Source organism: Marmota flaviventris, chromosome 4 (genome assembly GCF_047511675.1).
Source record: "Marmota flaviventris isolate mMarFla1 chromosome 4, mMarFla1.hap1, whole genome shotgun sequence".
Lineage (NCBI taxonomy): Eukaryota > Metazoa > Chordata > Mammalia > Rodentia > Sciuridae > Marmota > Marmota flaviventris.
The window spans coordinates 78,316,250-78,333,708 of record NC_092501.1 but is presented as its reverse complement, the minus strand read 5'-3'; the positions used below and the strand labels follow the sequence as shown (position 1 = coordinate 78,333,708).

The window sequence follows — 17,459 nt, the reverse complement described above, 5'->3', positions numbered from 1 at the left end:
AGTTTAGTAGTTTTCTGGTATTCAGTTCTCTTTGTTACTAACCCATAACCTCTTATTATAACCCAGCTTATATTAGGATAAATTAATTGCTCTTCTCCTGATCCGTGGTGTACTGATTGCCATTTCTCTAGCCTGTCCTAGATGACTTTAGAAAGCTTTAATTTACCCACCCTATCCCAGACTCCAGCCCAACCCACATCCAACCTCCTTTATTTTGCTAATTTATCAGGATATTACTGGCTCTTTCCTTTCTGGTGGTCTCTTTTATTTCAAAAGTTGTTGACATTTCATGTTACATTGTGGATCATGTGGGCACTCTGCATGTTGTTGTAACTATATTATTAATAGCAAGACCTTGTTTCCATTTCTCCCCTCATCACATTGCCCCGGCTGGAGACTTGTTTGGCAGTTTGTTAACACCGCCTCAGCATTTTCCTTGCAGAAATTTATGGGTATTTTATTCCCCGAGGCCCTGCCCATTTGAACATGTCTGGTTTTGGACCTATCAAATGAAAGACAATTTGTGTGTGTGTCTGTGTGTGTGTGTGTATGTATAGGAAGGATTCCTGAAATTCTTCTCTCATAATCTCACTGTATTTTTGCTTCCTCCACAATAGAGGAGAAATCTGAAGCAAGAATCTTTCTTTCCTTTGTATGTCAGCTGTTCTTTCATTTGGAAGCTTCTAAGATTTTATCCTTGTCATTCACAATTATATTAACGTAGGCCATTTTTTGGGGGAACATGTCTTTGGGTTTATATTTTGTCTCTGGTGGGCAGACCTCTGTCTCTGCTTCCTGGATGTCATGAACTCATCAGCTTTCCACCACCACACTTTCTCCATGATGTTTTTCCTCACCTCAGGCTTAGATCCGTGAAGTTGGCTGACCATGGCCTGAAACCTCTGAAACCATGAGCCAAAATAAACTTTTCCTCTTCTAAGTTGTTGTCATGTCTTTTGGTCACAGTGATGAAAAGCTGACTAAAATACCATACCAAATTAGTCATAGTTATTTTAAATTGTCTATATATAACTCCAACATCTGGGTCCTATCTGAGTCTGGTTCTGATTGCTTGTTCTTCGGAGTTTGTTTTATTTTTTAGCCTGTTGGCATGCTTTGTAGTTTTTGTTCAAAGTGTGGCCTTAAACTTGTTAAAGAATCTCTTGAGCTGGTGTGACTTTGTAGACAGTAGAGGGCAAATAAGTTTTTTCTTCTAATAAGCTAGAAAATTTTGTTATTTTAGATACTCAGGAAAGAAGGTTTGAATCTCTTATTTATCCATTCTCTTTCCCTCCTTCAGTTGGGTGTTTTGATTTTGGTTTTTAAATTCAGTAGTCAAGGATTTTTTTTTTGTACTGGGGATTGAACTCCGGAGGACTTGACCACTGAGCCATATCCCCAGCCCTATTTTGTATTTTATTGAGAGACAGGGTCTCCCTGAGTAGTATAGTGTCTAGCCATTGCTGAGGCTGGCTTTGAATTTGCCATCCTCCTGCCTCAGCCTCCTGAGCTGCTGGGATTACAGGCATGTGCCACTGCCCTGGCAAGGTTTTTAATATTTGAGAATTCTTTCCTATTTTTGCAGGCTCCTTGTAATTGAAGTCCATTCTCATTTTAAGCAAATTTCCACTCAAATATGTAAGTACAATTTTGAATTAAAAGCAAAAAAAAAAAAAAAAAAGGAAAGAGGATGTGGCTCAGGAGAGGGAGAGAAATTAGCCAAACATTAAACCTTTTCCAAGAACAATAGGCCTTGAAGGAAAGAGGTGATACTGAAGCCTGGACCCTAAACTTCGAACTTCCGCAATTACCAATTAGTCCTGAACAGAGCACAGTAGATAGTGAGAAACTCTGGGAAACAATGAATCCCACGGGAAGAAGAAATGCAATGAGTAGGATCTGAGTTTTCATCTCTCAGGATCTGAGTTCCTATCTCCTCATTGTTAGAGTTTCAAACATTTTACAACTGCCTTCCTTAGTTAAAATTTCAACCTGGACTACTGTTGTAGGGACAGACTAGGTAAGGCACCGAAGATAGCAGGAAACAGTTTTATTTGGCTGAAGCAAGATTAAGAGAGCACAGCTTCTGCTGTAATCAATCAATCTCCTGAACCCCGAGTTCAGGTAGTTTCAGAGTTTTATATCCAGCATGTAAGGGGAGGGGATCAGAAGTTCACAGTCTGCAGAAGTTTACATAAAAGCAGCTTTTTCCTTTTACTGTTTTGGGCAAGTTAACACTTCAAGGACAACATCTGAGAAGGGGAGAGCTTCTTCTCCCCTCCCCTCTCTTTCCTCCCCCTGCCAGCTGTTACCATGGAGCCCAATTGGTATCTTCTCTTATCTTAAAAATGTAGACATCTCTGTGAAGCCCAGCTCAAGGCTAGCAGCCTTGTTTGCACATTTCTACAAACTACTATACTGGATACATTTGTGAAAAACTAGTAAGGGGGTGTCCAGCACCTGGAGTGCTGGCATCTTCCTGGCCAGTGGCCAAGTAAAACAGGGCAAAATGGAAAATAGGAAATTTATCTACACTGAACTCTTTTGCAGAGACGTTTTTGCTGACAGTCCCCAAATCAGCCATGGTGAAGATTTCTGGAGAAGCCCAGTTAAGACTTTTCTGTGGAGAAAGGGGATTACACTACACTACTAGTTCCTTAACTGTTCGATCAGCATGTCTGCAGTTTCCAATGATTAAGCCCACCCTCATTGTAAACTTTAAAACTCATACCCCTTTTGTAACTGAAGGCCATTTTTCTACCCAGAAAAGGAGCCCTTACAATGCCTGATTGATAGACTCCACTGTGGAATAAAGGAAAGCTTACTGTTCCATTTGAGGTCTGCTTCCATCCTAGTTATTTGTGTTTTCATAATGGTGTTGAAACCATGTTGGTTATTTTTGCTTACAGTCTCTCCTGATGAATAATACACTGAATAGCCAAAAATTCATTTTTTACATTCCCAGAAAGTGAGACAATTGAGGAGCCTCAGATTTTTTTTTTTTTTTCATGAATCAAAGATTAGTATATGGATAGGGTACTTTTTTTTTTTTTTTTTTTTTTGGTACCGGTGATTGAACCCAGGGGCACTTAACTACTGGTCACATCTCTAGTCCTTTTTTTATATATTTTATTTGGAGACAGGGTCTTACTGAATTGTTTTGGACCTTGCTAAATAGCTGAGGCTGGCTTTGATTCTGCAATCCTCCTACCTGAGCCTCCCAAACAGCTGGGATTAAAGTACCCATTAGTATATGGATAGGTACTTCTGAGGGTACTTCTATTATTTGTTCTCCCACAACATTAAAATGCCAAAATATTTCCAGATTAGGTGTGTTATGTGTGACATTTTTCTCTTCAGGTATCAATAGTGAACACAACAAGGTTTTGTGCTTCAAACATTGCATGTTGTCCATTTCAGCTCATCATAGAAATTAAAAATAATTTTTTTGTAGTTGTAGATGGACAGAAAGCCTTTATTTTATTTGTTTATTTTTGTGTGGTGCTAAGGATCAAACCCAGTGCTTCACACATGCTAGGCAAGCACTCTGTCACTGAGCTACAGCCCCAGCCCCACAAATATACTTTTAAAGGGACCAGGGTCATTCACGGTTGTAGCTGTAGGCTTCTTCCAAGAGGAGTGGCAGCACCTGGACCCTGCTCAAAGGACCTTTTATAGGGCTGTGATTCTGGAGAACTACAACCACTTCATCTCAGTGGGTAAGGATTGTGTTTTATATAATTCCAAATAAAATTTCTTTTTAAAGTTGCTGGTACACATCATCCTTTATAGAGATTATTGATTTGGGGGAGTGGGTTACCAGGGATTAAACCCAAGGGGTGTTTTACCACTGAGTTACATCCAAAGTCCTTTATATTTTTGAGTCAGGGTCTTGCTTAGTTGCTGGGGTTAGATTTGAACTTGGAATCCTCCTGCCTCAGCCTCCTGAGCCACTGGGATTACAGGCATGTGCCACTATGCCTAGCTAGATTAATGATTTTTAGATTGAAACATAGGATCCAAAGCTAACCAGTGGGCCAAAGGTCTTTTCCCTTTTGATCTAGAAATAACATTTCCCCCCACTTCCAGTGAAAAGTTTAAATGGTCCTATTGTTATATAGATCCTGGAGCTGTACTTTTCTCCTTCAAGAACCTGGAAATCCACAAACCTGGCCCAAGTCTTGTGTTTTTTCTTATTTGTAGGGTATTGTGTCACCAAGACAGAGGCAATCTGCATGTTGGAGCAAGGAAAGGAGCCGAGGACATTAGAAGAATTTCTCAAGCCAGAGCCATCCAGGTATTCTGGTCCCTTCAAGTGTTGACTCTTGAGTTTTTAGAAATTTGGAGATCTTCCTTCCTTCCTTCTTTCCTTTCTTCTTTTGTGGTACTGGAACTTGAACCCTCAGCCTAGAACATGTTAGGCAAACACTACATATTTTCAACCCTTTATTTATTTATTCATTTATTTTTATTATTTTGAGATAAGATCTTCCTAAATTGCTTGGGCTGGCCTCCAACGTGCAATCCTGCTGTTTATCCTAAGTAGTAAGGATTACAGTTTTGCCACCATACCTGGCAGGATTTTGTTTTTTAGAGCACCACTTTCAAAGTGGCTGAGAATAACTGGCCTGTATTCTTTAGATACACATTGCATACAGATAATGTTCTCAGACTTTGGGTTTTCCTTTACAGATACCAGTTCTTTTCTTTTCTTTTTTTTTTGTACTGAGAGTTGAACTCAAGGGCGCTTGGCCACTGCCACATCCCCGGCCCTATTTTGTATTTTATGTAGAGACAGGGTTTCACTGAGTTGCTTAGTGCCTAGCTTTTGCTGAGGCTGGCTTTGAACTCACAACTCCTGCCTCACCTCCCAAGCCGCTGGGATTACAGGCATGCTCCACTGCACCTGGCTCCAATTATTTTTATATATATACATTTTTTTAGTTGTAGATGGACACAATACCTTTATTAATATTTGTTTATTTTTGGTGCGTGGTGAGGATCAAACCCAGTGCCTCACACATATCACTGTGCCACAACCCCAGCCCCCAAATCCAATTCTTACCTGTCTCATTTTAGATCATTTTCTTATTCATTACCTCCCTATTAGTCATCTTTTAATTATATATCATTTTAGTTGTGTATCATTTATTCATTCAACAAGTTTTAAAATTATTTATTAATTTATGTGCCAGTTATGTCTGTGAACTGAGGCTAGACATGACAGTATAAAGAGCTGTTGTGGAATATATGTTTTTGTTTTGGAGAAGAGTGATATTTTATTTGTTTATTTAGTTTTTTAAATATTTATTTTCTAGTTAAAGGTAGACACAATATCTTTATTGTATTTTATGTGGTGCTGAGGATCGAACCCAGTGCCTCACGCATGCTAGGCAAGCTCTCTACCTCTGAGCCACAACCCCAGCTGTTTGTTTTTTTTAATGTAGTGTTGGGGATCGAACCCAGTGTCTCACGCATGCTAGGCAAGTGCTCTACCACTGAACCACAACTCCAGCCTTGAGGGTAATATTTTAACAATTTTTTTTTTTAGAAAAACCCTTTGAGGTGAAAATCAAAGCACATGTTTTTTCCCCCTGTGCTGGGGCTTTGACTGCTGAGCTACATCTGCAGCCCCGAAAATACATTTTTTAAAAAATATTTTTTAGTTGTTGATAGATCTTTCTTATTTATTTATTTATACATGGTGCTGAGAATCAAACCCAGTGCCTCACACATGCCAGGCAAGTGCACTACTGCTGAGCCCCAGCCCCATCCCCCAGAGAATTCATTTCTTTTTTAATGATGTGAAGACATATTTATTACTACAATTCATTACATACTATGTGACAACAGGTATAGTCCTGGTGGTCTTTGTTAAGAGGAGACTCACACCTGCGTGATGTACATTTTGGTACCAGTGAAGGACAAATGATGATCAAATAATAGCTGTAACAATAGAAGCATGTAAAGTAAAATCTATGTAATGAAAAAATACCTTACGTTGAAAGCATAATATGATAATAATTATTTTTGAGATGAAATAACTTGGCAAACTTGTAAACCTGGTTACTTGTGAAAACAATGGGATATTTGCACGTATCTTCTGAGTAAATGAAAAAAAGTGAACATTTGTTAGTCTACAAGTTGTTTGAAAAGATCATGGACAAAAATCTTGTTTGAAGAAAATAAACATTGAAGAGTAAAACTTTAAAATCCACATTTAAAAATGATATTTGTTCCATAAAAAAAAAGAAAACCAGGTTACACATAAATGTTAAGAATCTGCCACATGCCCCAATAGGAAAATAACACTTAATAAAAATTAATTTTCAACGGCACAGTGACCATAATTATTTAAAAATTACAGTAAAAATTAAGTCTACTGCAGGCTGGGGATATGGCTTAGTAGGTTATTTGCCTAGCATATGTGAGGCCCTGGGTTCAATACCTAGCACTGCCTGCCACCCTCCCCCCGCCAAAAAAAAAAGCCTACTGGGATACTGGGAAGGCATTCAGTTCACCTTTGAAACCAACACAGTTCACAATGGAAGGAGAAAAAACATTACCTGATTTTATTTCAAATTATAGCAACCACTAAACTCAAATGCTATTACATTAACAAGTTATAAAATTATATCATTTTAATACATTTCTTTTTTTTTTGTTGTTGTTGTTATTTATTTATTGGTACTGAGAATTGAACCCAGAGGGGTTTAATCACTGAACCACATCCCCAACTCCCTCTTTTTTCTTTTTTGGTACTGGGGGATTGAACCCATGGGTGCTTTACTACTGAGCCACATTCCCAGCCATTTTTTATTTTGAGGCAGGCACCACGCTAAGTTGCTGAGGGACAAGCTTTGAACTTGCAATCCTAACTGCCTCAGCCTTCCCAGACGCTGAGATTACAGGCATGTGCCACTGTGCCCAACTCATATTCTGAAAGTTTTGACAGAAATACCTACTGAATACCATACCTGACCTCATTTGTTATGAAAATAATTATTTTAAAATATTGTATAAAATTACCATTAAGAGCTGGGCACAGTGGTGCATGCCTATAATCCCAGCTACTCGGGAGGCTGAGGTTAGGTAGGAGGTTTGCAAGTTCAAGGCCAACCTGGGCAACTTTAGAAAGACTGTCTCAGAATAAAATTTCAAAAAAAGGCTGGAGATGTAACTGACTGATAGAATGCTTTCTTAGAATGCAAAAGACCCTGGGTTCAATCCTCAATACTGAAAAAAAAATTAAGGCTATGTATAAGGTATATATGAAGAATAAATTAATTTTGTGTTTAGATTTAGATCCATCCTCAAGATATCTAAATATGTATATATAAATATTCCCAAATCAGAAACACTTTTGGTCCCATTCATTTTGGATAAGAGACACTCAACTTATATACAATTCAGCGGTTTCTGGTCTATTCACAGTGTTCTTCCAACTATCACCACTATCTAACTGCAGAATATTTTTACCATCCCCAAAAGAAGACCTGTACCCATTAAGCAGACTCCTTATTTTCCTCTCTTCCAGGCTTCTTGCCACCCCTGATATACTTTCTTTTCCTGTGAACTTACCTATTTTGAACATTTCATATAAATGGATCATATAATATGTGGCTTTGTATCTGCCTTTTTTTCACTTAGCATAATGTTTACAAGGTTTGCCTGTGCTATAACATATATTAGTACTTTATTCCTTTTTATGACTGAATAACATTTTATCTGTGAGTATGTCACATTTTATGCATCCATTGATGGATATTTGGGTTGTTTCATTTTATTTATTTATTTATTGTTTGTATTTCTGCTGTTGATCTAAGAATCTGTTACAAATCCAAGGACTTGAAGATTTACACATATATTTTCTTTTAAAAGTTTTTTAATTTTAGGGGCTGGGGATGTGGCTCAAGCGGTATTGTGCTCCCCTGGCATGCATGGGGCCAAGGTTCGATCCTCAGCACCACATACAAACAAAGATGTTGTGTCCACTGAAAACTAAAGAATAAATTAAAAAAAAAGTTTTTTAATTTTATCTTTTTACTTGGGTCTTTGATAGAAAGGAAAATTTTATGGTTTGAGACTATTACAGGTTCTTTAGAGAACAACTCTGGTAGAAGAAAATGAAGATACAGAGCAGAATAAACTGTGCACCTGATCTTATTTCCACAGCCTAAGTATATGCTTTCTTTGGATACTAGATTTCTATCCATAAGAACAAATATATATTTTAACTGAATTTTTTATGGAATATAAGTTGAAATATCTTTCTTTCTACTCTTGCTGTATATGAATAGGTATGGCCATTATTCCTAAATTAACTCCCCAATAAAGAACTCAAACAATGTATTTGGGAGTGGATCCTGGAGATTGAACTCAAGGGCACTTATGCACTGAACCACATCCCTTTAAAATTTTTTTTGAGACAGGGTCTCACTAAATTGCTGAGGCTAGCCTTGAACTTGCAATTCTCATGCCTCAGCCAGGAAAGTCACTAGTATTACAGGCACATGTCACCACATACAGTTCAAATGATGTATTTTAAAACTCAGTCAGTTAAATGGAATAATAATCAGCACAATAGTTAAATACAAAATTATTTAAAGAATGTTTGCTTTCTCCTATAAACTTGAACTTGCTCCAGCTTCCTGTCAGGAGGAGATTCTAAAACTATGGCAAAAGTAGAGGTGATTGAAAACATACCCTTGCTCATAAAAAATAGATAATTCAGAGTTCAGGAAGCTCAAAGCAGCTGAATGTGTGGGGAAGCATTCTGAAAAGGGAGCTAGCAGAGAAAGAGCTTGAGAAATCTGAGTGCTACTCTGCCCAAAGATGAGCTTCTTTAAGGCTTTGCAAAAAAGAGCGGGCTGCTGAAAGTACTTTACTGAGGAACTCTAAGACAAACACTTCCCCGAGCTCATACAGAGTTGAGAATCATCCATGTTTCTACCAAACAAGACCCCTCCTCCTTCAGATCCTAAAATCACAGTCTTTTCCCCGTTAGCATTTTTTTTTACATCCCCCCATGAATATATTGGGAGTGGACAAGTTTTAGGGATGTTTTTAATGTTGTGTGAATCTGCTTGGGCTGCCTTAAAAAAACCACAGACTTCATGGCTTTAACAATAGACATTTATTTTCTCTCAGTTCTGAGAATAGAAGTTCATGACCAAGGTGCTGGCAAATTCTACTTCTGGTGAGGTCTTCTTGACTTGCAAACAGCTATCTTTCCTAGTATGTCATTGCATGGCCTTTCCTCAGGAAATGCATTCAGATAGGGAGCTGGCTGGTGTCTCTTCTTTTAAAGATATGAATCTCATCAGATCAGGGCCCCATCCTTATGGCCTAATTTTACCTTAATTCTTTCAGGGTTGCATCTCCAAATAAGCTTCAAAATAAGTATTTTGATGGTGATCAAGGGACACGAACATTCTGTCCTTATCAGATATTTGAAATGAAGCTTCTAGGTTCTGTATTACTTATCCTTTTCCCCTCCCATGAAGCTTCTATTTCTCCATCTCTATGTGGGAGAATTATCCCATTAAGCAAGAAGAGAAATGTCCCTTGAACAATACTCCGTTAATCCATTGTCTAAGAAGGTATTCTGTCTGCTACTCAGGGATTCTAGGAGAATGGGCTCAGATGTGATGGCTGTACAATTCCAACTCAGTGAATGAATGCAGTCATGTTCTACAGTTTCAGAGTAACATTCTATTGAAGAGAAAGGAAACTTGGAAGAGTGTAGGAACCATGCTCCATCTTCATAGGGTATTAGGACCCTCCCTCAGCATTGGTAGTTCCTAAGTTTATGGCTCAGAGTTCAGGATTACCAGCTCTGCTAGCACCATCTGATCATACTGGAAAGGAGAGATCAGGTTCCCCTGGAGTCACTGATGGTGGGGAATCTAGGCAACTCATTTTCCATCTTGATGGTTCAAACTCTGTGTATGGTGGTAGGTGCTTAAGAGCACCTTCTTCAGTACCTACTGTGGAATTGTGTTAGAAATGCTCAAATTCATATTTTTCTAAACTGGACATAATAGATAGTGGGTTCTCTGTGATAATGATGAAACAAATGAGGATTAGAGATTGGGCCTCACTGATATAGACAAGGAGAAAGATTGATTTTGCCTATCTATTTAAAATGGAAATATAAAAATGCATACCTAAACCTGAATATGATTATTTTGTTTTTCTAAAGTTAATTTTATTTCACAAGTACTATATAACATATATTCCTAAATGAATTAATAAGTAAAGTCTCCTTTAATACACTGATTCCAATATTAGGACTTGTTACCCAATAAACCAATATTATTAGATTAGTGCTCACTCTTCCTGGTCATTTCCTATGTAAGTACAAATATCCCAGTATTGACAGTTCATTGGAATTTGAGTCATGAAAATTTCAAATCTACCTTAAAAATGAATACTTTCACATTGTATGTGAATTTTAAGACAATTTCAAAATATTTTATAAATATCTGATATCACAAAGGTTAAAATTCACATGCTTGGTGAATTATAAATTGAGTTTATTTCTGCTTGGTGTGGTACTAAGGAGAAAAATTATCATGGCTGTATCCTAAAAATAAATTGTCCTGTTATTTACCTGCTTTTTAGATTTCTAAGATGATTTATTGACTTTGGTTTTTATTTAATATCCAGTGTTGTAATTTAAAATTACATAAGAATGTCACCCAGGTGTTCATAGGTTAGATAGGATACCCAGGGACTGAGAAGAAATGTACACTCTGATACACTGTTTCATTGTTTTATTGAAATTAAATGCTTATAAAAATATAAAGCCACATTAAAAATATGTGGGAGTTGTCTGAATTTATGTTGTATAAGAATACATCCTCTGGGGGCTGGGATTGTGGTAGAATGCTTCACTGGGTTCGATTTTCAGCACTGCTTATAAAAAAATAAAAAATAAAGGTATTTTTTAAAAAAGAATGCATCCTCTTTCATTCAGTTTCTAAAGGAAAATTGTTACGGAATTATTTCATTAAAATTTTTAGATAAAGACGCTGGACAGATACTTCTCAGAAGAAGATATACAATCGATCCAAAAATATATGAAAAAAATGTTCAACATCTCTAGCAATTAGAGAAATGCAAATCAAAACTACTCTAAGATTTTATATCATTCCAGCCAGAATTGCAGTTATTAGGAATACAAGTAATAATAAGTATTGGCGAGGATGTGGTTTTCCCTACTCTTACATTGCTGGTGGGACTGCTGGTGGTGCAACCAATCTGGAAAGCAGTATGGAGATTCCTTGGAAAACTTGGAATGGAACCACCATTTGACTCAGCTATCCCACTCCCCAGTTTATACCCAAAGGACTTAAAAACAGCATACTACAATGACCCAGACACATCAATGTTTATAGCAGCACAATTCACAATAGCTAAATTGTGGAAATCAACCTAGATGGCCTTCAGTAGATGAATGGATAAAGAAACTGTGGTGTATATATACACAATAGAATATTACTAAGCATTAAAAGATAATAAAATCATGGAATTTACAGGTAAATAGATGGAGTTAGACTATCATGCTAAGTGAAGAAAGCCAGTCCCAAAAACCAAAGGCTGAATGTTTTTTCTGATAAGTGGATGCTGATCTATAATGGGGGTTGTGGGGAGCATGAGAGGAATGGAGAAATTTTGGTTAGAGCAAAGGGGAGGGAGGGGACATGGGGGTAGGAAAGATGGTGGAATGAGATGGAAATCATTACCCTAAGTACATGTATGAAGACACCAATGGTGTGACTCTACTTTGTATACAACCAGAAAAATGAAAAATTGTGCTCCATTTATGTACTATGGACTGAAATGCATTCTGCTGTCATGTATAACAAATTAGAACAAATAAATAAATAAATAATTTTAGCTAGGCATGGTGTTGCACATCTGTAATCCCAGCTACTTAGGGAGCTGAGGCAGGAAGATCATAAGTTAGAGGCCAGCCTTGGCAATTTAGTAAGTTCTTGTCTCAAAATAAAAATAATTGAAAGGGCTGGGAATGTATGAATATGTGTATAGTATTTAAAAAGAGATCATATCTTACATATTCTTATGTAATTACATTTTAAATATTATGATAGCAATGAATTCTTATTCCATGTCCCTATTTTATCTTAATGGTGTAAGGACACCATTAAATAATTTTCCACTTTTCAAAATTGCTTTTCAGTTTACCCATATCCTAGCTTTGGATATTTAGATAGCCTCTATTTTTTCTCGTAAGTAGACTTATTCCATTGAGTAAACAAGATAATTTTGACCAATTTATGCACTGAAAGAAATTGCCAGATTTGAACAAATATTTCCAAAAATCTTCCTAACTGTATCAAATAACTAATAAGTCAGTGGTTGTTGGGATGTGATACAGAAAGAGCAGAAATTCCAGTTTGTCAACACATGTGAGGTTGCTTTTACTGTGATGGCAGAGACACCCAGTAGAGATCCTCTTCAGAGAAGCAGTAGGTTGTGGTTTGCTTCTAAGAGTGTGTAGGGATGATGGGACAAAAAAGATGCATTTGTGGCCCATGGGTCAGATGGGCCACGATAAAACATCACTGTCTTGACTGGGCCTGAAGAGGACTTTCACACACGTAGGATGAACCTGAAGCAAATGGTTATTTTTATCTTAAGCAATTGATATTAGTTATCACAAGTTCTTTCTCTCTATCTGCTCTGTCCACAATACTGGCTATTTTCCCATGAGGTTATAAAAATAGGGTTACAGTTCTTTCTTACTCACATCCAGAGGTAGAGATGAACTTCCTTTGAATTTTCCAAGAGGAAGAAAGTACCTTCCTACCAGTCTCCAGCAAGTCTTTCCTGAAGAATCACTGGCTAAAACAGTGAATTGGAATAGATTAAACAACCCAATGAGAAGTACAGATTGTCCAACAGGAAAAAATAAATAAAAATGAACTCTATGCTATCTATAGGTGACACATTTTAGGTTCAAAGATACAAACAGAGTGAAAGTAAAAGTATGGAAAAGATATGCATATAGCCACCACATGCCTGTAATCCCACTAGTAGGGAGGCTGAGTCAGGAGGATTACAAGTTCAAGGCATACTATGCAGCAATTTAGAAAGCCTCTATTTTGAGACCCTGTCTCAAAATTAAAAATAAAAAGGGCTAGGAATATAGCTCAGTGGTAAATTTCCCCTGGGTATCAAAAAATAAAATTAAAAAGAAATTAAAAAGTCCTGGGGATGAATCTTAGTGGTAAAGCACAATCCCTAGTATTCAAAAAAAAAAAAAAATATATTCATACAGTAACCATAGAAAGCTGAATTGGCTATGTATTATTTGACAAAGTAGACTTTAAAACACACAAAAATGTTACTAGAAATAGAGAGGTAAACAGCGATGTTTTACAGTGATAAAAGGGGTACTTTCATCAGGATATAACAAGTGTGTATACTGTGTGTGTATATTGCAAAAATACATGAAGTGAAAACTGACAGAAATTGAAGGGAGAAAAAGAAAATTAATTATACTTGAAAATTTCAGTAATCCACTTTCAGTTGTGTATTGTTATGGATTGCATGTATGGGTTCCCCTAAAATTCATATGTTGAAACTCTAATCCCCAGAGGGACGTTTTCATTAGGAAATGAGGCCTTTGGAGGTAATGATTGTGAAAACATTTTGAGGTTTATTAGGAGAGACAAAAGAACTAATTTTTGTCTGCTTTCTGCCTTGTGAGGAAGACAGAGCAAGATGATTATCTGCAAGCCAAGAAGAATATCCTCACCATAATCTGACCATGCAGGCCTCCTGATCTCAAACTTTCTACAAATGTGAGAAATAAATTTCTGTTGTGTATACCATCCAGTCTACGGTAATCCGTTTTAATTATCCAAATTGACTAAGATATGTATAGAATAATTATGCAGAAGATTAACAAGGGAAGAGAAAAACCATGAACAATAATTAACCCACTAGACCTAACAGAGTCATTTGTAAAGAACACTCCACCTAATAAGGGCAGAATATCATTTTTTACAAATATAAATGAAACATTTTCCAGGGCAGACCATATACTAAACATAAAACAAACTTTGATCAGTATAAAATAATTGAAATATAAAGTTTCTTCTCCACCAGAGAAATAATTTAAAATCAGTACCAAATTTGAGGAACTCACAAAAATACAGAGATTAAATAACACTCTTTAATAACCAGTAAGTGACAGAAGAAATAAAAAATAACTCTAGAACATACTTTGAGATGAATGAAATAACATAATATATTAAAATTCATATGATAAAGCTAAGGCAGTTCTTAAAGGGAATTTATAGGTATAATGTTTATATTTTAAAAATTCTCAAATTAGTCATCTAACATTCCACCTTAAGAAACCATGAAAAGACAGGGGTTGGAGGAAGATGGAAAGGTTGAGGAGGTTGTTTTCCAAGCTGCTCCATGGCATGAGACCAGGAAAGTAGATAAACAGCTTCTCAGTGAGGTGGTTCGTGAAAAGAGAGATTTAACTGGGATTTAATACTAGACTCTCAGAACAGTTTAAGGAATCAGAAAGTTGGATATGGTAAAATAAAAGAAGAAAACCCATTACTGGTGGGGAGCTGATCCACTGCAGGTAAATCAGGAAGGGGGACTAAGAAAACCTGCATTTCAGGTGGCACCACGGCATGTCTTGGTACAGAGAAATTAGAGATCAAGAACATTGCCAGACTGATCTAGAGGGTAAGCTACACTATATCTTCCTGTGGGAAAGATGCCACACATCACCTGATTGTCTGTGGAGAGCTGTTCGTAACAGTGACTATGGAACAGTCAGGGAGCTGCTGGAAATCAGTGACAGACTAGGATGTGTTCCTGAAGTGTCTTACACCTCACAGTGTAGGATCTTGGGCATTACAAAGTTGTTTTTTCATGTTTATTATTTTAGTTAGTTCTCATGAATTTTTGACATAGATAAGGAAAATGAACTTTAGAAAAAAATTAGTGATAAGTCCAGCTTAATAACACTAGTAATATACTAATATGAGATTAGAAAATAAAGTTTTCTCCTTCTACTGAAGTACCACATTTCCCCCAGGGTTGAGCACATGCTAAAATTGCTTATTGAATGGAAGGACAGCAGAATAAAAATAGACATTATTATTGCTGTGAGTATATACGTGACTGCATGACCAATGTGATTCTGCAACCTGTACACTCAGAAAAATGAGAAATTGTATCCCATCTGATTAAAATGTAGATCATTGTACTGTCATGTGTAACTAAATAAAACAAATAATAAATAAATAAAATTGCTTATTGGGAGGGTTTTTTTTTTTTTTTTTTTTTTTTGGTCTTAGAGGATTGCCTCCTTCACCTTTACTTTCCTCCAAGATAGGCTCACCATTAACACAAAGCAGATCTCAGGGTTGATAGGTGAATTCACTACTCCCCCATCTCAACCCATGTGCTTTACACACTTTCCTTCTCTTACCAAGATCCTGGAAAGGACAATTTCCCTAAAAAGTCAGAAGAAAAGTATTGGACCAAAGTTACTATATCTTGTTATATCTTCCCTGTAAGTAATACATTAATCCACCCTTATGGGTGGCTTTCTATACTTTCAATTACCTGTGGTCTGCTGTGGTCTGAAAATTTTTAATGAAAAATTCCAGGAATAAACAATTCAGAACTTTTAAGTTGCATCCCATTCTGAGGAGGGTGATGAAATTCCATGCTGTCCTGTTCCATCTAGCCCAGAACATGATTCATCCCTTTGTTCAGTGTAGCTTGCTGTTAGTCACTTGGTAGCCATCTTGGCTATCAGATTGACTGTGGTATTGCAGTGCTTCTGTTCTGGTAAGAAGGCCAGTGGTAGCCTTACTTCTTCATAATGCCTATGTCAGTCACCTCACTTCATCTCATCACATAGACATTGTGTCTCATGTCCTCATCACAAGAAATTTGAACACAGTATAAGAAAATATTTTGAAACCACATTTTCATAAATTTTGTTATAGAACAGTGTTATACTTGTTGTTATATTGTTGTTGTTATCCTCTTTCTGTGCCTAATTTATAAATTAATCTTTATCATAGTATGTATAGGAAAGAACAGTATATATAGGGTTTGGTCCTATCTGTTCTTTCAGGCATCCACTGGAGTCTGTGGATAAGGGTATGTGTGTGTCAGGGGTGACTACAATATCTTATTCATGTAGATAGTGACTGCATTTTAGCCTTTGTTTAATTACAAAGGCAAAACTGGGCCTCCTTTTTAGCTACAATGTTCCTGTTATGCTCTACACATGTTGTGTACCTAGGAGGTGGTCAGTGGAGGTGGGGAATGCACACAGAGGGGACTGAGGGCCCTGGTCAATAACAACTATCATCTCCAAATTTCTTTGAGAGAGAGGAAAGATATATGAAATATGGAGGAAGTATCTTATACTTCTCAAATGGGACCCTAGCTGAACATAATTGTTGATTGCTCAGTCCCACTAAAACTGGAGTTGCTCTGCTTCTGCTGGTGGGTAGGGTCTGCGTAAGTTGCAGGATTCTGCAGCTAAGAAAGCTCATTTTAGTGTTATCAGATAATCAAGGCAGGGGATGCCTGCCAGCAATAGCTGCAGAGGTCACAACTGGCAAACCTGGATTCTTCTTCACTACTATTAAGTGACATGTAGCAGCTCTTAATGGCAGGCTATGCCCTTCAGTGTCACAGCAGATTCAACAGTTAACTGCCAATTTCTTTCTGGGTTCTTGTCTCTCAAATCCAAAGAATGAAATTTACAAACAATGGAATGCAAAAGTGAAAAGCGTAGGATTTATTTAAGTATGAGAATAGAAATAGAACTGTTACAAGGAGAGGAGGACCTGATAGCAGGTTACTGCTTGAGTGTTCTGATCTAGGGACTTATATAGCTCTTGAGTCAATGCTGTTGATCCAAATTTATGTTAATCAGGTTTCAGAAAAGTATCAACACTATTAGATAGCTCTTGAGTCTGAACTTTCTTCCATTTGGGTCTGCTCCCACTTCCATTTTCACACTGTTATTGGATCCAGACTGCCAAGGGGCGACAGCTTGGTGCACCCTGGCTTACCTCAGCCTGCACTCCAGCTGGTGGGGGCTGACACTCCACTGAAGTTTCTCAGTGGGGATTAGCTACGCAGCTTGGTTGCCAGAGAGCCATATTGACTGGGACAAGGGCTTGGATTCTCCATAATTACCAGAAAAAGGGAAACATATTTAGGCAAGAGACATGTAGAGAATAAGAAGTGGTAGTGAGCAGTGAGAGAAACCCATTGTCAGTGTTTCTGACAATTATTATTATTTCATTATTAAAATAGTTATCTGCTATTGTATAGCTTCCAATGCTTTCTTTCTCCAATTTCCCAATGTTGCCTCACCATCAAGTATTAGTAAATAATTGTGATTAATTTTGATTTGTTTTTATAAC

The 17,459-nt window shown here is 37.1% G+C and overlaps 1 long non-coding RNA gene across 1 annotated transcript in view; it reads left to right on the top strand.

Moving 5' to 3' along the window:
- Positions 1–4,210: 4,210 nt before the first annotated feature.
- The window catches only part of LOC139705439 (uncharacterized), a 45,120-nt gene continuing 31,871 nt past the window's right edge, over positions 4,211–17,459 (top strand). Inside the window, exon 1 of the long non-coding RNA XR_011707338.1 lies at positions 4,211–4,297. This is a non-coding gene — a long non-coding RNA (uncharacterized lncRNA). The remainder of the gene's footprint in view (positions 4,298–17,459) is intronic.